Genomic DNA, 24,086 nt, shown 5'->3' with positions numbered 1-24,086 from the left:
GAATGAAATAGAAGAGAGAGCCCAGAAACTGATGCACACCAATGTAATCAACAGATCTTTCATAAAGGATGAAAGGCAATTCCACAGAGAAAGGAGAGTATTTTCAACAAATGTTGTAATGATCGGATGGCCATATGCAAACAACTCTGTACCTTTACTACATTCACAAAAATTTCCTTAAAACATCTAAACAAAAGTGTGCATAATGACTTCCTTTCAAAGAATTCATTATGGAAAGGGAGATAAGAGAGTAATTTCATAACAAAAGAAATCCTTGAAATATGATTTCAACCATGTGATCGAGATTAACATGGTGATTTGTATGTGCTCCTGGTGAAGTATAATAAAAATGCCTTTCTTCTTGTGTTTTTCCTCCCAAAACCCATAGCCAAAATCAATCATAAGAACCTCATTCAAAAAAGAAAAATAAAAACTTAGTTGAAGGACATTCTACAAAATACTAGACTAAAAGTTCTCAAAATCATCTAGGTCATACAAAACAAGGAAAGTATGAGAAAATTTCATAGCCAAGAAGTATGTAAAGATTAATGACAACTTCCAGGTAGGGTGGTGCACACTTACAATTTCAGCAGGTCAGGAAGCTAAGGAAGAATTGAGGCCACCCAAGCAACTTGGCATTTACCATGCTTCAAAATAAAAAAGGTTATGGATATGTCTCAGTGTTTGAGAATTTATGTAGCATTTACAAAGCCTTGGATCTAATACCCAATACCAAAACAAAACAAAGCAAAAAAAAAAAGAATTAAATGTAATATATGACCCTAAGATCCTAGATAATATTCTGGAACACTAAAAAGATAATTGGCAAAAACAGGAAATCTGAATAATGTAGGGAGTTAATTATTATGGATCAGTATTAACTTATTAATTTTAACAATTTGTGCTATAAGATTTTAGCAATAGAAGATACTGGGTGTAGGGTATGTAGGAACTCTCAATACTATCTTTGTAAATTTTCATAAATCTAAAATTACTTCAAAACAATTAAAATTAATTATAGAGTACCTACATTGCTCTGGACACATTAGAAGAAATATAGATTAATTAATAAAAAGAAATCAAATCCTTGGCTCCTTTGAGCTGATAGACTAAGTAAAGAACTGAATGAACAAATTAGAGAGGCCACTCAATAGTAACACAGGCTTATTTGGGACAAACCTGTAGAGGGGGAGGAGACTGGAACCCATCTTCTGCTTACATCCTGGGGCAGATATAGCGGAATGAGGGAGGGAGGCATTGGGCCCTTGCGAGGGGGTTGTCAGGGAAGGATCCTTGTAGTGTCAAGGTCATAAGGAACTAGGTGTTTTCAGCATTTCAGTCACACATAGCAGTTTCCTTTCTTGTGACCATCATGGAGTGTTTGTGGTTTCTTTGCATGATGATGTATTGTCTGGGGCTTAGATCAGGCAGCCAGAGTGACCTTAAGATGACTCTGGTTTTAAGATGGACAATATGTTTCAAAATGGCATTGCCCGTGTCAAGTTCTACCTAACATCCCTTTTTTCTTTATTTGATAAGAAAGTGGTGATAGGAGAAGTGGTGGCAATGTAGCTTAAACACCTACTCACAGAAAGGGAGCATAGTTGAGGAACCCTGTAGGCACTGGTATTGAACAATTCTAACAGAACTCAGCAGGAGAATGTTCTGGAACCTCTGATCAGTAGATTCTCTGTAAAAAGTAGGTGAGTAGCAGAAACAGGGAGGGCTCAATAGCAAAACCAATAATTACACAGAGAATTGTGAATAGAAAAGGGGCCAGACAAGTTCCTGTCCTGTTACTGGGTAAACAAATGTGTTTCAATGCTACATGGGAAGAAGATTCCCTGATTATCATTGAGGCGGCCAGAGACATGAGAGATGATGCCTTGCTTTAGCTGGAGACAGGTCTTGTAGGAAAATGTTAATGTGAGTTTGGCGGGTGGCCATGGTGGGCTTGGGAGTATCCTATCCTGTGGCTGACACCTGAGGGAGAAGAGCTGGCAGAGGAGTTAGAGGGGAAGAAAAAGCTCCAGTTAGTATAAAAGGATAAAAGAGGCAGAGGAATGTGGGGAGCTATGGTGGAAATTTAGATGAATTGTTAGGATGTTCCTGCCAAGGTTAAGAGTTGGGGACCCATGAATGACTGGGACCTTCCTTTTAGTCAGCCAAAAACAAATGAAAAAGTCTTCAGCCTTGGGTTTCAATGTGGGGTGGTGGGATATTTATCTAAGGTCCTCATTTCTATCTGACTGTCAGAAATCTACCTCCTGCCTCAATCACACCTCCAAAGAGTCCCTGATTGTCTTCAGGGGAAAGGGGCAATGACCGCCCTGGCTTCTTGGAGCTACTGGATGGTGTTGACTATGGCAGTCAGGGAATCCCTCAAAAAGGTCTATCTAGGGGACTTTGGTGTTAGTTGGAAGGCAGCTCCATGGAGGGTCATATTTCCATGACCATCTGGAGTTTAGTGGACTCTGGGTATCTCTGATGGCAGATGGCCAATGACTCGGCAAGGTGGACATAAGGGAGGAATCATGCTAGGACAACAATAAACAATACATCAAAGCTCACTTTTCTGTAAAAATATTAGCACAAAAGCAATCAGTGTTATCAGCTAACCTCCGAAGACCACAAAGATGATGACTTATTAGAGCTTAAGTTGTAGTCTCATGTGAAATATATTTGTGAGTGAAGGGCATTCAGGGCTTTAGAAACTCTAGTGGAGTTTCTAGAAACACAGCCTTTTAATTTTTATAATGGCACAGGTGCCTCCTGGAGTTGTGGAATGCCATCTGATTTCTGCAGATTATCTTTGTGTTAACTGAAGGGTCCCTTTAGCTGTGTAACTTAGGACTCTCTTGGGAAAGTCAGCTAAGGTTTTTACATACCTCATTTTATCTTTTAGATTGATCTGACAGATAAATATTGGAAGTAAACCAGCATACCAATAAAAAACAGAGTTTACCTGTATAGAAGATTAGGAAAATTTATAGGTTTCAAACTGACTTAGAGCAAACTTGTGATTCTGGCAGCATCTTTTCTTTTTTCCAACTCCTAGTTTTATTTATTTATTTCTTGAGATATACACTTGTCAGGTCTCTGACAAGTGTATATCTCAAGAAATATTTTTTAAAAGTCATTAGTCCCCCTTCTAAATGTCCATGTAAGACTTTGCTTTGGTTATACTCTCCTGCTGGGTATGTAAGACCAAGTTGCTCAAAATAGACTTTGTTTCTATTGACTATTAGGGTCAGCTGAGCTTCCTGAGATTACACTTGGGAATGTGTGACAAGCCTAGCCTTCCTCTCCCAATTGAGCCATCTGTCTGGATGGGTCAGATTGCAAGCATCCCTTGCATGTATCTGGGACATTTCCCTTTGCAATGACCTTCCTTGTTGCAGGATAGGCATTGGTTGGCTTTCTGTTTTCTAGGGTCCTCAAGATTCCCTTGATTTGGAGTTTGAGGTCACTCACCAGAGATGCAAGGCTTGTAGAGGGGTCCCACCTATCCCTGTGTTGGCTGACCTTAGATGGCAAGTGCCATGGTATTAGCTACTTTTTTCTTGGCCCTTATAATTCATTAACTTTGGTGTCCAAGTTTTTGATTTTAAATATCCAACAAGCCAGTTTCACCAGTCTCAAAATGGGAGTAACAAATTATAACTTCACTCTGTATAATTTTACAGTTACCCCTTGCATTTAAATGGGGTCAGTATTAGTACTGCAAGTCTGCATTTCATATTTGTCCTAGGGATGATGGCTTATTTATTCAACTAACTCACGTTGTTCTGTTAGAAGTAGCATTTCTGCAAAACACTAACAGGCAACAAAAGTTATAATGTTTTATAAGGAAAATGCAAAAAAAAAAAAAAAAACCACTAATGTATCTTTGGTAACTATTTAGCCTCTACAAAGACTCATATTTATCAACACAATTATGTACAAGTTTTACTTTTTACCAACTTTTACAAACCTAAATAAATACCTTTTACAATTTACTCAAACCTTTACTTAAGTTTTATATTATATCCCTTGTTTATTTTGAGATCACAGTAATGTTTACAACAATAAAAAAATCTTAAATATAACTTTATATAAACTGAATTCTCCAAAATTCTAATTTTGGAGCCATCCTAACATGGAGAAGGATAATAGGCAGAACCTTAACGCAGGTGAGGCTGGACTCTTAACAAATCAAAGTATTTTATTTCTAAAGCTGATCTTTGCGTCTTTTTAATCTCATTCCACAAAGTTGTCATGTATTGTTTCCTGAGTCTAAATAGAAGTTAACATAATACAACATTCCATTTGAAACATGAATCAAACAGAAGGCTAAGAGAGCTCTTAACTAACAAATCCGACTCTCCCTATTACCTTCCAAAGTCTTTTTGAATTTTCATCCCAGTATAAACAGCAACACAAAATTGTATATAACTTATTAATAAAAGATTACCTTTACCCAGTTACAAAAGATTAAATGACATAAATACCAACCAAATTTATTATTTTTATATAAATCCTGAAGGAAACAATCTTACAGATAATCTTAGTTTGGAGAACACAAATTTGGTAAATTGCTCTCCTAAGCTTTACATTTTAAAAGTCTTTTATACTTGAAAAACATGAAATATAATTTAATATATTTAAATACATCTAATCTAAATACATCTAATATGCATAGAATCCAGTAATGGGTAGGGTCACAATTACACAGATGTTCTTATATATTTAAAGAAAAAATTAGAATCCATAGTATAGGAAAAACCAATCACAGGTCTGCATGAATTAGCACCACCAGCAAAGATCAAGGGATAGCCTTAAATCTGTTATACATTTGAGAAAAATTTAAGTATCAGAAATAGATTTAACACAGATAAAAGATCTTTATATGGCAGAGTGACCCTTCTATGTCAGATACAATGTATCATTGGTTACCTTGCCTATAACCCTTCATAAACTTTCATTTTATGAACTTTTCCATACAACTTGGACCAGGCTCAGATAGTTTTCAGATGTACACATCCTTGTCACATATATTTAGGGTATCAACTATACTGTAGTAACCTAAATTAACAGCTGTTTATTTAAACAATTACAACATAATCATTTAAATGATTATTACCTGTTTTAAATAATTATTACTTGTTTTAAATGGTCATTTAAAACAGGTACAAACTGCAATCCCTTTCAGAGTTCATTTCTCTAAGTAAAAACACCCAAGACACAAGAAATTATCTTGAGAGACAAGAGGAGATAGATGTTTTAAGGCGCCTTGTTGTTTCTAAATGTAGTGACGTAGCAATTAAGGTCAACCTTAGGAAAAACCCTTGAAAACTGACTGCCAATTATAAATCACTCAATTACATACATACACTTTTTGCAATTTACATTCCACAAACCTTTCTCAACTTTCTTAGATATTCTATGATCTGATTAAGGTCCATACCTATATATTTCTTGTCTTTCTTTTCCAGTTGCTGAAAATTTTACATTCTAAAGCAATCCTTGTGAAGTTTCTGAATTTAGAAAAATTACTCCTTTTTTATAAGATGAAATACTCTTTTTACAGCACTTTAAATAAAACACAGTTGAAACTTGTACTATTTGCATCTAGAATTACATCTGTTGGAATTTTAGTACCTTTGCTTTTAGTGAAGACCCAGAAACAATACAATCTTAAATTCCTTTTTCATTTACAAATTTGAAAAACACATTTTAATAGACTCAAATTTATATGACCTTATGGAATTCAAGAAGACAAAGAGTACTAGAAATTATATTTAGCAGTTGAGGTTTTTTTATCAATACTATAAATGAATTATATATCTCCTCAAACACATTTATTAAAATTAATCCCATTTATGTTAAATCTAATTACTTAATTTTAACTGTTAACTTTAGGTTATCCATGAAAACAAAGATATCGACAGGTGTAGTTAACAGTGTAAGCCATCTTTTTCCTGCTGAAGAAAAATCCTAGAAGCAATGGATACTACATTTTAAACATTTTGTAGAAACTAGTGCTGAAAGCTTGGTCCTTGTTCCTGATGCCAATCCAATAATGAGGACACGGATTTGAGTAAAAGAGAAAGAAGGTTTACTGTTTTGCTAGAAAAGGAGGAATGCAGGGGACTTGTGTCCCAAAGGCTGTGTGATTCTGCCCATCAGCAGAAACAAGGGACTTATATAGAGGTGATTCAGGAAAAAAAAAATGAGATTAGGGAGGAGAGATCAGGAAGCAGAAAATCAGGAAAAAGAAGATCAGGGAGGAGAAAGTTAGGGCAAAGAAGATCAGGGAAAAGGTTAGAGAACAGAAGATCAGGGAGAAGAAGATCAAGAAAAAGAAGGTTGCAAAAAAGAAAAAAAAAAATGATGTATGTTTCAAAGCCACAAGGGACATAGTGAAAGCATCAAGTGAACCCCTGGTACACCTTGGTAAATTTAAAGATATCTTTACTCTTATCTGTTTAACAAACTTAAATTGGATTTTTCCTGAAAGTTTTTAAGTCTCTCTAAAGTTTTGATGTGGCCAGGCTCATGCTGAACAAGATGGAGGGCCCCCAAGGACTCTGGCAGAAAGAGAAGCCAAAAATCCAGGGGTGTTCCCATAGCAATTTTGATTTCTCTGATGTTGATTCAGAAACCACCTATGGAATGACCAGCAATGGATGGGTGTCCCCAAAGAAAACAAGTTGTTGTCATTCAGAGGTGATGGGGTTTCTGTTACCCAGAGATAGATTTCTCAGAGGAACAGTATCCACAGAGAGAGAAACTGTGGCGGGATTCCAGGAAACCAGAAGATTTGGAGGGGAGTCACTCAGCCAATAGGTGATGGTTGGTGGCAGATGTGAAGTCCAGCAATGTGAATGGTTCTTACTGGAGCAGCCCAAAGAAAAGAAGGAAGGATGAGAAAGGGAAAGACTGAGAGAGAGACCAGGCGGAGATCCACTCTAGGTGGAAACCTTGAACACAGGTCTCAGGTTTCAGCAAAAATATGTACAAAGCAAGTGAAGGAATAGGGGAGGCGGCTCAACTGTAACACAGGTCTCTTTGGAACAAACCTGCACAGGGGGGCTTAGTGGAGACCGCAACCCATCTTCTGCTTACACCCTGGGGGAGGTAGAAGTGAATAGGGAAAGAGTCTTAGGCCCTTGCCAGGGGTTGTCAGAAAAGGGTTCTTGTTGTGTCACCCTCATCAGGTGTTTTCAGGATTTGAGTCCCACATACCAATTTCCTTTCTTATGAGGATGGTGGGTTTGTGGTTTCTTTTCGTGATGATGGAGTACTCTGTCTCTGGTTTAGGTCAGGCTGCATCCGTGATTTGAAGGTCATTCTGGTTCTAAGACGGAGGATACCTTTCAAAATGGCGTTGCCTGTGTCAAGTTCCACATAACGCTAAGGAAACAAAAGACACTAAAGATATAAACTAAGAAAGCCCATTTTACTATTTTAGAGAGTAACAGAAACTAAGTCAAGGTGGTATTTATTGAGGAACCCTCCAGTAGATGACTGGACCAATGCAGAAGCAGTTCTAAGTGTGAGGGGAATTTGACATGTGATAAAAGCTGGGGGGGGGGGCGGGGAACACTTAATAAATGGAACTGAGAGGGAAAAAAAAGGAGAAAGCTAGCTCATTTTACATAATATAAAATGCTAAGAAGAAAATGCTAAAATGTTAAAAGAGCAGCTTTGTGAGGCTCAGTCAGTAAGGCTGTTTTCAGCATTAAACAAGAACAAAGTCTCTGAGACATTCATTCACATAATATTCAAAGTAAAATGATTTGAGTTTGTCTGCTTTTTTCCCCCTCTCCTTTGACCACAACTAAGTTATTTTTAAAACATTCACCTGAAACTTTCCTTCCTTCAGACCTCACGACACATTTATTTTGGGTGTCAGGAAACTCTGTGTTAACTCAGATCTACGAGGAAGAAAGAATCACCTGCTTCAAAGGGAAGGATTGGAAACTGAAAAAGAGATGAAAGGACCAAAATAACAGCTACAATAAAAGTAAGGATGCTGACTATAAAACTTAGAACTTACTACGAGTCGTGCACTATTTAAGTATTTTTTCTCACATGATTCTTTCAATATATTTAGTACCCTATGTGGTGGGCACTAAATATATCCCAGTTTTACAGAGAAGAACACTGATGTTTGAAGACACTTACTTACCTCAAAAGAATATGATTCAGACCACGGTCAGTGGCACCTACCTCCAATCCCAGTGACTCTGGGGAGGCGGGCAGGACTGCAAGTTTGAGGCTAGCTTGGGCAACTTCCTGAGACCTTGTCTCAAAATAAAATAAAAAGAACTGAGGATGTAGCTTGGTGGTTAAAGTGCCATTGGGTTCAATTCCCAAAACCTCAAAAAAAAAAAAAAAAAGTAGATTTGAGGGTGAAACTATCTGAAGCAGCACACATATCCCAACTGTGTTTGCATACTGTGAGCTCTGTATTGGCTACTCTCTGCTGAAGTTCAGTGTGTGACAAGCAATGCTCCACATACTTACTCTCTATTTATCATTGGACTGTAATTATATTTCAAGAGTTGGGTACCATACATGCCTCTATTCAAATGCTAAATATCTGAAGCAACTTCAAACTCAGCCAGTTTGGTGGCAGAGTTCATGACCATGGACATGCAAACATAGAGTCAGAGATGTGTTTTGGAGTGCTTTGAGAATAGAAATGAGACCAGGATTCTTATAACCAGAATAAAATAAGACATTATACTTGCCTTCATTGTTTGTTGTGTGTGTGTTGTTGTAGTTGTTGGGTTTTTTAAAATTATTTTATCAGTCTTTATTATTTCTTTAGAACCCACCCTCGTATCCATGGTGGTTTTTTAAAAAATTTTCTTATATCATTGCATAATCAGGTAAATTTTCTTATTTTGTATTAATAGAAATTTTAATTTATTTAAGAATGATTTTTCCTTTTGTATTTGTATCATGAATTGTTACAATGGTTTTTAAAACAAGTTTGAAGGTATCTACATCTCATGACCCAGTAATTCCACTTCTAGGTAAAACTTGAGACCTTCATGCTCCTGGAGTAAGACACTATTTGCATTACTATAATGCATGTATTAGTTTATGTGTTTCCTTTCTGTAGTATACAATTTCATTTAGGGGAGACAAAGGGTCTTATTCATTCAATAAATTCAGTGCTAAGAATTAAAGAAAGCAAAAGGTAAATACCTAATATGTTTTGAAATGTACTCTTTGCTTTTAAAAATAAACAAAATAGTAAAAGTGATTATGTGTTCAGTTATATCTACTTTTTAAGGGAGTCTTCTATACTTCTTCATACCATTTTCCTTCCAGAATGTTTGTTGTATGGGAAGTTATATAACAAAAGCAAAAACAAAACAAACAAACAAACAAACAAAAGCCTAAACTTTCTTAGCAATAAAAAGCACTTCAATTATCAAGAAGTTTTGCTTCTGCAAATAAGTAATAAAACATTAAAGGAAGTTTGAGGATTCTAGAATCCAAGAACAACTTGTCATATCTGTACTGCACTGTATTTTTGAGAATCTCAAAGATTAAAGAATGTGTTGAATTTTCACAATGTAAGAATCAAATCCCCAAAGATCTATACATTTCTCCACCCCAGATAACCCAAAATATACTCAGTGTTTACATGAATTACCATGGAATTCAAATTCTCCACTATCCCAAAAAACAGGAATAAAACAATAAGATGTCATTAATGAGGTTCTATTTTTAAATGCCATAGGAGAGTGGAGTTTGACTGTTTGTTATAAATTCAGTGCCTAAAAGGAGACAATTTATCTAAACCTAATAAAAGAATCTATGTCAGTTTTTGAAATGGTAATTCATAATAAAATATCTCTTAGCAATTGCATAGCATTTACATTTTTAATAAAAATCTCTATGCATATGAACTCTTGGATTTTCAAGAATTTCAGAATCAGCAAGTTTTAAGAACTCCCTTAATATTCTGAAATTTAGTTAAATACTACTTTTAATTTATATTGTACATCTAATAAAGAATGAAGTAAGGTGATCAATTTATAAAATAGTCATTAAGATATAACAATAATCCATTATTATGAATTCAGTTGACATGTAATTAAACCACATGTTGTAACAGAAATATCATTTGGAAGGCTGGGCTCAGAATGGTACCTCAGTGGTCTAAAGATAATCTTAGTGGCAACAATTGCTTCAGAAATAAACATGTGATAAATTCTGTCCAAAGGAATACAAGGCAAGGTTGCTACAATATTTGTGGAAACATGTTTTTCTGGTGTACTTAAACAAACATGGATGTTTAAGAGTTCTGAAATTTAGATATTTTTATTAAAAATGTAAATGTTGTGCAATTCCTAACGAATAATTTTATTATGTATTCCCTTGGGATATCTATTAACTTCCAAGAAACTTTGTGTGTTTGTGGTGTGTGTGTGTGTGTGTGTGTGTGTGTGTGAGTGTTTGTGTGTGTGTTTCATATAATACTGGGATGAAACCCAAGGTATTGCATTTACTTTGCAAATGCTCTTCTACCAAGCTACATCCCCAGCTCAGTAACTTTCTCATTTAAATAAAGTTCTTTTTTAAAAAATATTTATTTTTCAGTTGTAGTTGGACACAATACCTTTATTTCACTTATTTATTTTTATGTGGTGCTGAGAATCAAACCCAGGTCTCACATGTGCAAGGCGATTGCTCTACCGCTGAGCCACAATCCCAGCCTTTAAATTAATTTCTATCAGGAAAAGAAGAGTGAGCTGTAAGGTACAGACAACAATCAAGACTACAGAAGAGAGAGGTGGAAATTTTAGATTCTCATTGGATCCTGAGCCTGGGTTAATCCTATGTTTTCTAACATAAGCATTCATGAATTTCATAATTATATAAGGCAGTATGGACAGGTAGTTACTTAAGGTGAAATACTTTAACAACTTCAGAGAGTTCTAGAAATAACCACCACTAAAGCTGTTTTCTGACATCCAGAGCTTTGCATTAGGAGCTCTCCTCACAGGCTTCCTTCCCATAAGGGCAAGTGACAAAACCTGACTTACCCATCTTCATAGTGTTCCCGTTTTCCCCAGAAAGATATCTTCATTTTCCAATGTACTTTTATCACTTCCAGAAGTGAAAGTACATAGAAATTAGAAGTCTGATTATACCTTTCCTCCAAATTACTTAGATACACAGTGAACAGGAGAGCAAAATGGAAAGGGCAGAGTTAGGCATCTGCTCAGGGAGCTGTCAAAGAGCATGGAAAGAAGCAGCTCCTTTCATAGGGTCCTGTCATCTCTTGAGTGCCAGGGATTCAGCACTTACAGTCACTGGCTGGAACACAGTGTTTCTACATAATGCACTTATTCAACTAGCCCTTTTAAGTAGATATCTGGCATTAGGTGCTCCAATGCTAACAGGAAAAAGTGCAACAACGATCCTTATCCCTGAAAGCATTACAAAATCATCTAGGGTGAGCAAGTCCATCAGCACAAAAGCGGGACAATGTCATGAGAGGCAACCGATGTTTAGCGAATACTGTTTAGGTCAGAGACACTATCCAGTTTGCATAAAGCCAGTAGGTATAAACCTCTCCCAACTCTAAAGTTTGTGGTATTATCTGCATTTTTCAAGACCTGCAAGTTTACATGGTAAATTATTTTGTCTCATTAATACATTTTATGAAAAAGTTGATATTTCAATTCAGTGTTAGAGGAGGAAAAAAAAAAAGATTAAAGACCTGGAATCAACACAAAACACATAAAGGAAAATATCCCACTTCATCAAGAATATGGTTTAAATATATAAGTCTATGAGGATTTTTTTCTGTAAAAAATGTTAATTGAGCAGATGAAAATATGATATCTAATGTTCTGAAAAACAAAACGGATGTTATTAGCAAATCAAAAATTTTAAACATTTCTGAATCTTCAAAGGCTTTTGGAAGTGAATAAAAACAAAAGACTTCTATTACTTGTAGGAAATAAATGGCATTGTTCCCAATGGATTTTACTTTACAGTAGGTAAAAGTGGATGCAGAAAAGCCCCCAGATCAATGGTCTATAGGGCAGGTAGAAGATGCCCTTACTTTCTGCAGAGACTCAGAGGTGTATCTCCCCAAAATTCAGAACGTACGAGGTCAGTTGAAATCCTACACTGAGGGGACAAACCCTGGGCACTTCTACTATTTGGCACAGCTCTTCCACAGTCCTGTGCAATCACAGCATGAGCTGACAACCATCACAGAAAGGGATTCTAGAACTAAAATGAAGCCATATTCATGTTCACATATATTGAACAATCAGCATGCAAGCAACTAAAACCTCACTAGAACATATGACAGAGTGAGTTCCAGCCAAACAAAGGTATTTTGAAGTAAGGTTAATTCCTATCTACTCAAGGATTAAATGTGTCTTACGCAGATAGCTATGCTAAATAATCAGAGATACTGCCATTTGTGATTTAGTCATACAGATGAGCTTTTTAGTAAAAAGATGCAGTTAAAAAGTTATTCATTTAGAGTTTTCTACAATAAGGCAAAAGAATTTAAAATATAATTTGTGGAAGAGAATTCAAGAGATAAGGTAATCATCAGAAATTTTAACCTAGAAAATCTATTTGTTGAAATAAAGATCCTGGTCCTCAGATTATGAATGGTGCACTTGATTGTGCAGAATAGTACTAATATTAAATTATAAATATCTAGACATGATGTAAAATTTTGAAAAATTAGAATAAGAAAAAAATTATAAAAGCCCCAATAAGCAAACAAAATGTGTTATCTCTTATAAAAATATAGATGAGTGATATCTTCAAAATTCATGTGGAAACCATTACATGAAATATAATCTCAAAGTAATATAATAACAATGTTAGCCTTAAAATTAAAAAAAATAAAAAATTAAACAAGGAAGCACATATATAAGAAATCAGAAAATTTATTATAATCTCATTCTGTATAAAGATGTAACTCAAATTTTAAGTCAATACAATAAAAGTACAAACCTAGGAAACAGAATAAAATTAAAAACAAGGAAGTAGATTAGTCAGTATTCTAGACAAAATACAATTCAAGTTCAGAATATCAAATAGGGCAAAGAAAATTATTTCCCATCTGTAAATTTTCTAATTAACTATGAATATAAAGAAGACATACATTTCTGTACCTCTCTATAAATATTACCCATCAAGCTAAAACAAAGTACAAACAACAAAAAGAAAGCAGAACTTTTTACAATTCATAAAATTTATGTAAAACTTTATCATTAACTCTAAAAACCCATAAATAAAATGAAAATAGTGAAACAATGAATTTAATAGTGATTAAAAGCACACATAACACTGGATGTGTGTTTTTCAAACAAAGTTGTATTAACTAAAACATAAACTCGGTTTTCAAAAACAAGTATCTATAAACATGGTTTATACCATGAAAGCAGGGTAACTCAATGAACATAGATAAAAGTAGATTGTTAGGGAGGGAGGAGTGGGTGGATGGTGATCTGGAAAGCTCAGTGGATGCAATTTACTCTCATTTTCTATTGGCCCAGTCCAGGCTGGTTTAACCATGTTTGTTCTTTGATGAACTAGCATAGAAAGAGAGAAGACCACACCAACTCATGAATTCCAATTGTGAAATCATGAAATGTAGTAAGTCTCTGTGTTAAGTGGCAAGAGTGTGCCAATGAGTGGTGAAGGTGAACTGGCAACTTCCTATAATATATAGGAAGGATGGGTAAGGATGGGAGATATCAGTGCTGTACCACAACCTCACTTGAAAGCTGCTTTAGAAAGCAACATTTCTGTGACACCCACCCTGATTAAATGGGGAAAGGTTTCCAGCTGCTTCTAGCCCTGCTTGGATGCTTCCAGACCAAGGAGTTTAATATCTCGGCATCTACAACCAATTTAAACCCAAGGTTTAACACTTTACATTGTTACAGTAAGCTGGCTTCGCCTATTCAAGAATAAATTCAATTGTAATCTGAAAAACTGAGAACATAACTAAAAGAAGTAAGATATGTCGAATAAAAGAAAATAGCAAGGCAAATGTATAGCTATAGGAGTATTTTTTTAGAATCCAGAAAGTTGTGTTTGTGTATGTATTCGTGCCACACATGCACAGAGAGAAAGAGAATGAGTATTTTTGCCTGCTTCTTGTTGGTTTACAAAGCATATGAGCATTAGTAATTGCCAGTGGGTATGCTAAAGCTCAAATCATTCTTACTTTTTTGGTTTTTAGTAACACACTATGTTGGAAGCACATTAGAATTACTCCATTTGCTTAAAGTATAAGAAAATGCTTGGAATATTTGCACGGAAGCCCTTCAGGCTTCATTTTGTAGGAAGAGTATCCATAGTTGACTAAATTGTTTTTCTCAGTTTTTTTTTTTTTTTTTTTAACTTGGCTGGGTAATGCTACTTGGGTTTAATTAAATTTTGTTGCACAGGTAATTCCAGTGTCATTCTACATAGTCAATTCCAAACAGATGAATATATTTGCACACTGAAATTTTACGATAAATAAACTGGAAGAAAGGACTTTGAGCATTGAAATTTTTCTTTGGATATTGAACTATGAGTAGCAATTTTGTATTATTTATAGATATATATGGGCACAGATACCTTTTTTCTTACACATATGCCTACATGTGCATACACATATACACGGATGTGCATAGCTATTTGGCTATGAGAGAATGGCGAGCAGAAGGATACTAAAAAGGTCATGGCTTTGGATTCAGATAGTCTTGTTTCTTTTCTATCAGGGCCATTAATTGCTTGTGTATCTCAGCATCTACTTCTATATGATGTAATGAAGGTATCTTCTTTGCAGGAGCACTAAGAAGCATAATACTACTACATAGACATTCTTGGCATGAAAGTTTATATTTGGCTGTCAAACTTCAGTACTTGATATATCATTATAAAATATATATTCCTTACTATTACATAATATATGTATAGTGCTTACTACATTTCAGTCATTATTTTAAGGTTTTAACCCATTAACTTTTTGTGAAAACCCCATCAATTGAACATCATTAAAACTGTTTCCATCTTAGAGAGGAGATCAGTAGGGCCAGAAAGTTTACATAACTTGTCTAAAGTCGTGTAAAAAATGCTAATTGGTCACTAATAGTTGTATCATTTTTCCTTTCTATGCACAACTCATTCTGGGTGTTTTGTAACCAAAGCCAAATGTGTTAGAATGCTGATATCACTTTCAGGCTTGTTTTCAGATCTTATGAGATCTTTCTCTCTGTTCAATGACTGCTTGGTCTCCCAGGAGACAGCAGGATGGTAGAGCCACTGGACAAAGAGGCCTAGCTCCCTGAGTCATTAAGTGGTACAGAATCTTCTCACCTACAACCTCTTCAATCAGCTTGGCATGGGAGCAGAGACAAACAAGTGGTTCCCACATAAAACCTTGGGATTACTTGTTCCAACCCTCACTAACACTTACTTTATCTAAAGAACCTAGGAAGCTGAAGCTGATTGGTCCTTGGAATTCTCCAAACCCACCTTCCCTCTTTCTTTCTTCCCTCCCTCCCTCCCTCCCTCCCTCCCTTCCTCTCTTTCTTTCTTTCTTTCTTTCTTTCTTTCTTTCTTTCTTTCTTTCTTTCTTTCTCAGAATTTCTGATTAAAAAAAATTAGGATTGCTAGAACAAAACTTTAATTACATAAACGTTTTCAAAAGATTCAGGAACATGATTGTTAGTCACCAGGTCCAAACAATTCATCATTTCAGCAGATTTCCTCTTCCACTTTGCAACCTCTTTAAATTAGAAACATAGGTCACACAAACCATACATGTTAGCTGGGAAGGTTTCTTCTCTATGCTGTGGTCACTGAACATCTGTAAATGACCCTCCTGGACTTTGAAGCAAATACCTGGGACAACTGTCTCTTGATAAGCCATGGTACACTGTGGGTGACATTCTGCCTGGAAGATCTTCATTAGGAAAAGCAAGATGCTGAAACTCAACTACTGGGCTCAATATGGAGTAAAATTTAGAGTTCAAAGAAAAGGCTTTTGGAGCTTTAGAAACTCTACCATCTGTGTATTCAGCAAGAGCATCATCCTGATTCCATTTGAACATTTCCTAGATAAACCTTATTGAAGGTTTTTAAAAATGTCCTGGATTGTTTCTGTCTAGATATGTAAGTTACTTTCTGGGTACAAGATAGAGATTTTCCCATAATGACGATAATGTCCCCAGCAAGGGTTTACATTCTCAACGTTATAAGAAAAAAAAAAAAGGATTACTCTTTAATATAGCTATATTAACATTTGATGAAGAGGAAAATTAAATGCATATTTAAATGCACAAAGGCAGAGAAGGGAATCTTACTCGCTAGCTGAAAGATGGGAATGTTTCAACATGTTTTGGGGATGATGGACAGATTGAAAATGATCATGGATTTGATATTAATGGATGGTGCAATTGCAAAGGTTCCATCAAAACAAATTCAAAGATTTATCATATTCAGAATGGATTTCTCAAGCTTTGCACTAGTGGCATTTTGTGCAAGATATTTTTTCTGCTATAGAGGGCTGTTTGTTCTATGTGTTGTTGATATGTAGCAGCATGGCTGACCACCACTTACTGGATGCCAGTAGCACCCCAACAGAAGGTGTGACAAATGAAATTATCTCTATACATTGTCAAATGTCCCCATGGTGATGGAGCAAAATATCTTCCTATTTGAGAACAATTGTAGTAAGGGGTGTGGAATTTGATTTTTAGCCAGTAGGAAACAACTAAATTTTTTTGAATAATTTCATGAGTTTTACACAGGTTAGTGTAGTGGCATTATGTAGGATTGATTGCAAGTGAGAAGGACCATCAAACTGATTTGGGTTCCCATTCTCTTCATTTTTGGAGCTAGATTTTGTTTTGATCTTTTCTGTTTCATCTCCAAGCTGGATAATCTTCTCTGGATGATGTGATGAAGTACCAGTGATTTGGAATGAGTTAGAGGAAATATAGCGAACATCTCTGAGACAATATATGTACAAAGAGACTTGCTGAAATTGCTGTCAAAAGCTCAGTCCTTGTCCCCAGTGCTAATCCAATAATGAGGACACAGTTTTGAGCAAAAGGAAAAAGAAGATTTATTGCTTTGCTAGAAAAGGAGAAACCAGGGGACTCCTGTCCAAAAGGCTGGGATTTTCCCCATCTGCAGGAACAGGGGGCTTTTTAAAGAGGTGACTCAAAGCCTGCATTTCACTTGTTCTCTGTTGTCTTTCATTTGTTAATTTGGGAAATAGTTATTTCTGGGATCTTCTGGGGGCCATCCCCAAAGTCTGGATTACTGCATTCTTATGTTGGGGGGGTTCAAGGGCAGATAACTCTGTTTAGGACAGGGAAGAAAGTTAATCCTGTTTCCCCTGAGGTGGGGGAGGGGAGGGGGGTTGGAAAGATGAGGGAGGAGCAGGGAGAGAGGAAGAGAAAGAAACGTGTCCGTTTTAAAAATAAGTTGCAGTATCAAGAGCAGCAAGGGCTATATTCAAAGCATAAAGTGAACCAATGTTACAAAATGGTGCAATGTTCTATGGAGAGAAAGTCCAATGGAAAAATTAGAGAATCAGAATACCATAGCATGTTGTAAATGAAGTTTTCATTCGAAAAGGAGGAAGAGAGGGAGAGGAGGGAGAGGAAGAAAGAAGTCAAAGAAAAGGGCAAACAAAAAGAGAAGTTACTAGAAGGGTAAATTGAACTTGAATAATTCAAGGAGACAATAGGACATGTGTCAATGAACTATGTAAGTCATGATGAACAATAGTGGTGCAGGAATTAAGTGGATGTGAGTTATGGAGAGATGGGTTTATACAGAGGCATAACATAAGATAGCTATTGTTAACATTTTGCTAGAGTAAGAAAGATAATAGAAATTGAATGATATCCTGAAAGGAAGGAAAGATAAAGTAAACGTTTTCATGAGGCAAAAGAGATTGACGTCTACAAGAGGAATGTGTAAGGAAAAGGGAAATAAAAGCAATTGAAAACAAGAGAAATAAGTGTTCAATATTATAGTTCTTGGTTAGAACTTGGACAGCTTCCTGTGTTTGGGCAGACGTGCTATTAACTACTTTCTGCATCAATGGCTTTGAGCTGCATTAAACCTTTTGAAAGAACTGAACAAAGATTGACATAATTGAATATTGTATCTATTTATGCCAGAAAGAAAGCTCAAGTCCCATAACATTTGCCATTTTTCAAAAATTAAAAAAAAATTACATATATTACCTACACAAAGAAAAAAAACAAGCCATGTTTTCTAAAGGTCAAAAATCATGAACAGAAGCGCATCCACAAGAATCAATAGTGCTGCTGTATTTATAGCCCGTGTTCCTGGTATGTAGAACAGGTGGAAGGTTTTTTTTTAGTGAACTTTGTTTTCTACTTATTTTGTTACTCTTCAGAATTTTCTTCAGGTGTGGGCAAGAGGCCCCAAATTTTCTTAGCCAGTATAGTGAACTAGTAAAAAGCAGCATGAGAGTTATATGAGTTATCTTAACTAAATTGGTTTTAGAAATGCAAAATAATATGAAGAGCCCAATTGCTGGCTCCAAACCTGAGGCTTTAGTTATTTTACCTAAAAATGGTTATTTTTTATTGTTATCAGAATAAGAGCTGATATTAAAATTATCAAGCTTTGAAGCTGCCTATCTCTAACTTACTGAATTACATCCCGCCTGTCCCAAACTCCCAAACTTGATTCCAGTTGTGGGGAGGTATGTTATTCACTTAGATACTGGGCTTCATTCTTGAGGTGAGTTTGGAATGGTTCACATAAACACTGCTCATTCGATGTTCTTTTCATTTCAAGAATGAAAAAAAAAAATGAAGCCATTATGTGATGATCTAAAAGAACGAAATGTGGAATGTCTTCTTTGTATAGTCATGATTCTTTTTTATTATTAAAGTTAAAATTTTATATGCTATTATGCAACATGTCTTCCTAAATTAATCTTAAAGAAATCAGGCTGCAAGCCACAAACATTTCTTCCTACAGGAATTGATGAATTCTCTCTTTCCTCCCACCTCCTGTAAGTTAAAAGCTCTTCAGTGACTACTGCTTGGTCATACAAACACATCACCACTCCTCACTATTTTCTGTCTTGGTTCTTCTCACCATTACTCACTGAAGACTTTGGAATGTCCCTCTTGTGCAGGCCTTTACTAGAGACTGAGGATACATGGAGAAACAATGTTACTTGGCTGACAACAGAGATAGTCACTATAGCCATTCACAGAGGAGGAAGTTAGGAAGCATCAGGGAAACTTATGAGAGAGGGAGAAATTGTGTGATATGTTGAAATATGTTAGTTTATGAGGTAAGTAAAGGAGATTCAACAGTCAAGAAATTAAAACAGCAATGCAAACAGTACAGACTCATGACAAAACATAGAAAATGAGATATTTCAGAATATCCAAATCCTGGAAAACATGGCACCATAATTAAAAGAAACAAAGGCAAAGGAGCTACTGTATGTGAAAGATATAAAGAGAAGAATTTTCTGGAAATTACATTTCCCTACCAAACACATTATTGATAATTATTGACAAGAACTTTTTTTTGTGGTGGGAAACATGGGTCAAATAGTTAAAATCCTTACCAACTCCCAACTCCAGCCTTGGAGCTGCCTCTAAGGATGGAATTTTTACAAGAAGTCAGGCTAGAAAGGCAAGGACTAGATCCAGAATATCATCTTACTCAAAGTTCTTTCCTGAGGTAATGGGAGTCAATAAAATGTTTTTAGTCAGGAAAACACATTAGTTTTGCAACCTAGACAGGAATTCAACAAAGGTTGAACTGAAGTAGACTAAGGTTTTTTTAGGAGTTCCTTGTTTAGGACCCCTTTCCTGGAATTAAAACACACAAAGACAAAAGCTATGTTACACTTGATGCCAAGCTGACATTTAATTTGTCTGCCATTGATCTTGCGTTAATTACTTTTGTATTCAGGCAGCATCATGCAATGAAGTCAGACAGATCTGCTTCAGATTAGACTTCGGTCCAAAGGTCAGCCACATGACATTGTGTGAATTCTGTAATCTCCTGACTTCCCTCTCCTGATCTATTTATATTAGAAAACTCTATTCTCATGCATTTATTTACATAATTTAGTTTATTTTTATTAGCCACACATGCATATAAAGAATCAGTTCTGCAAAGATTACCATAAAAAACATCATCCTCACAGCTTACTCAACCTAATTTCTATTGTACTCAACAAGACATATTTTGGTGCTATTTTATCTGACACTTTTGATATTGGTTTCTAAACATCAGGCTACTATTTATTATTATTAATGTCCATTAAAATATTTTCTAGTAAAACACATGGATTCATTTATATATATATTTACTCTGCTGTATCCTCCCTGTTCATCTTCCTTCCTGCTCATTCTACCAGCATGATTAAATCATAACTAAGTGAAATTGCAGTGTTTTTTTTTTTTTTTTTTTTTTTTTTTTTTACATCTCTATGATCATACAACTGCAGCTATTCACAGTTGAGGCACATATTATAACATATCAACTTTACCTTTTTTGTACAATTTCTTTGGCTTTGCCATTGTTGATATTTGTTGCTTTCTAGCTTTAATTTGTCTAGAGTTCTATAAACTTGTTAGTAGCCCAGCCATAAACTACCTTCCTCTCATGTAATTCCCCCATTGATACATTCAGCCATATTTGGAATCCTAAAGCTTTTATCTTCCTAACTCCATAAGCCTCTTAACTCCTCTGGTTTAGACAAGGCATAGACATCGTCCTGTACATATTGTCCAAGAGAACCAAAATGGGTGACACCTACATAAACCAAAAGTCCTGGTAGCCATGTTAAAAAAGCTAACAGTGTACTCTGTTTAACATAATATAATCAAACTATTGCCATTTCAACACATAATCAATTTATAATTTTTGAGATTGGGTATCTTCAGATATGTGTACTAGTCTTTAAAAGTCCACAGTATGTTTTATACTCTGAAAAACAGTGTGCAAATCTACAGGAAAATTGTGCATGCTCTCTTTGTGGCTAAGGACACAGCCCCTGCCATTTGTTAATTATTAGCAATGATTTTTCTATGTTGCTGTGACAGAGTTTTCAGTTACATAAAACCTTAAATATTTATTTTCTGGGCCTTTATGGGAAAAGTTTGCTAAACCCTGACTAGAGCTCATCTCATTTTGAGCTAATCACATTTCAAGTGCTTACTAGCTAGCTGTACATGGCTCAAGGCAAACATATTGGACTCATTTCTCCATAAATTTGGAGAGTACCCTCTCTTCTCCCTTAGAGCCCTATATCCTATTCTCTTTCTTCCACTTTTATTTTCCTCCTATGTTTTAATAGAGGGCATCCTCTAGTATCTTTCTGAGAAAAGTTGAATTTAAAATAAAATTTTATAGACCTTCATGTGTTTTTTATGCTGTCAAAATAAATCAATATTTTAGACAAGTGCGGAATTTCAGATTAGGAGGCATTTGTCCCAAGCTTAAAAGTTTGCTTGTCTTTCAGCCATTCAAGATTGTTGTTGAAAAATCTGAGAATCATTTCTGTTTCCTGATCTCTTGCACAAACTTGTTTCAGAGTATTTCTCTCAGGAAATTCATAGAATCTTTTGTTCAGAGCATTCCGAGTTTTTACAGTGTTTAGTTTGACTTTCTATTTATAAATCTTTACTTAAATTCCCTGTTTTAGTCCCTTCCTTCAGCTAAACCTGGTATTTTCATGAGTACCTACCAGTACCATTTTATCAAAATTTTTGTTTTTCTTTCTTCTTTCTACCTTTCTTGTATATGCAAATTTGCTACTTATTTTTTTTCACTGATGGCTTGAGTTATATGACTCTAAGTTCTGTTAAGCCAGTTTTCATGTATCTATCGCCTTTATAGCTTCCAAAATATTATATCTGTCTTCTTTTCTTTGTAATTTTTATTTATGCCAGTAAGCAAAACTTTAATGTAATTCTCATGAGATTTGGAGATAGTGCATGTTTTTTAATATTTATTTTTTAGATGTAGATGGACACAACATAATACCTTTATTTTTATCTGGAGCTGAGGATTGAACCCGGGTCCCACCCATGCTAGGCAATTTAATCCACCAAGTTAATAGGAAGAACTGCAAATTTCTTTCTGAATCCTTGGTTTCTTATCTTTGAAGAGTTAATAACAGTACTTACTATACACAGTTGATATGGAGATTAGAAGCAATATGTGCCTAGAGTATCTGTCGTCTACAAACTTCATAGAAATAATTCAAACAACTATATTAAAGTTCTCAAGAACAAGACACAATAGAAACCAAATGAGACAATGTCAAAAGAGAAAGGAGTAGTGTAGATTGTTACACTTAACCTTGTGACATTGAACTACAATTTCATTGTAATATATTTGTACTATTGTCATCTATTTGCAATCTGTCCATTGCATTATGCTGTTAACAGCTCTTACTCAGATATATAAGTAGAACCCAGGCCAATTTTGAATGAAAAGTTAAAGTTTACTGAGGCTGAGAATTATTGAAATAAATATTGATTTGTTGAATGAGCCTTGTAATCTCCTGTTTGCTCATTTCTTTTTAATGTGTTTAATTACTACCGTATTCTCTTTTAATTCTCTGTTTCCAGGGGATAGAACTCACAGGGAGCCAGAGGTGCAAGATTATAATGGTAGGGGAGTTCACAATGGGCAGGTCACACAAGGGTAGACCCAGAGAAGAGGGCAGGTGGCACAAGAGTGAAGTGAACTTGAAAGATGAAGAAACCATCCATTGCCTTGGTAGGACCAGGAAGAAATGCTGAGAGACATGAATATAAAGACATGAAGTGAAAGATGTAACAAAGATCAGCAAGGTGGGAAAAACAGAACAAAGTTGATGACTTACACTTAGATTCAAAATATACTCCACACACTCTCCAAACTTGACACTGATGGTGCTGTTTTTCCAAAAAGAGAACAGGTTAATACAATTCATTTTATCCCTCGTTTTCACATTCTTCACTGCATAAAATCTATATGGCACTTCACTGATTCATTTATTCTGCATTTTATTGAAACTTTTTTTCCTCTAATTTTATGGCCATATATGCTCCACTAGACTAGATCCTATTTGGCATACAGATTACCATTTTCCCTATGTGCTGCAGTCTGGCTGGGCACAAATCACCGGCCACCGAAGCAGGAGCAAACTTTATTTCTGAACTCCACCAGCACACTCCACACACGCTCCGGGGAACTCCCCCGAATGCCATGGGGCTCCTCCAGGAACCAGCAACCAGAAATATCCCTCCTCCGGCACTTCCCCAACCAATGGGAACTCTCCGGGAATCCCCGTGAGAGCTCAAGCGGAACTCAACGGGAACTCTGCTAGAACTCAAAAGTCATCATCTTAATGGCTTGCTAGCATCACCTCTCAACCACTACTTCTGGCAAAAATGCCATGTGTCATCCCGACTCTGCTGTGACCCTCAACACCTATGTACTCTCCCTTCGCAACAAACCATCAGATTAATTTTGAAAATATCAATTGTTCCCCAATGAAAACAGACTGAAATAAATGAAAATCTAGAGAGTGTCTTACTCTGTTTTCTGCTGCAATGACACAATCTTACAGAATGCATAATTTATTAAGTAAATAAACCTAGGTCTCATGTTTCTAGAATCTGGAAAGTTCAGTAACAAGGCACTAGTCATCTGGTGAAGATACACTTGCTCCATCCTAAAGGCATCACTTGGTGAGAGGGAGGGAGCACATAAACTCACATCAGTCTTCCTTTTTCTTATAAAGCTACCATTGCCTTCAGAGATGCACCACCCTCCAGAACACATTTAATCTAAATTAGCCTTTGGAAAGCTCCACTCCCCAAACCATAAACTTATAAATTTTTAGATTAAATTTCCAATACATGAACTTTTGAGGAAAACATAAACTTTTGAGGAAAACATTCAAACTATAACAGATAGTACTGTCTAGAGGATAAGAGCAATATCGAAATACATGTTATCTAAAAGGAACAGACTTTAGATCCAAGGAAAACAAGCAATTTTTTGTTTGCAAATGATACAACAATGCA

The sequence above is a fragment of the Urocitellus parryii genome, chromosome 1 (assembly GCF_045843805.1).
Source record: "Urocitellus parryii isolate mUroPar1 chromosome 1, mUroPar1.hap1, whole genome shotgun sequence".
Lineage (NCBI taxonomy): Eukaryota > Metazoa > Chordata > Mammalia > Rodentia > Sciuridae > Urocitellus > Urocitellus parryii.
The sequence above is the reverse complement of the archived record's forward strand: the minus strand, read 5'-3'. Positions refer to the sequence as shown.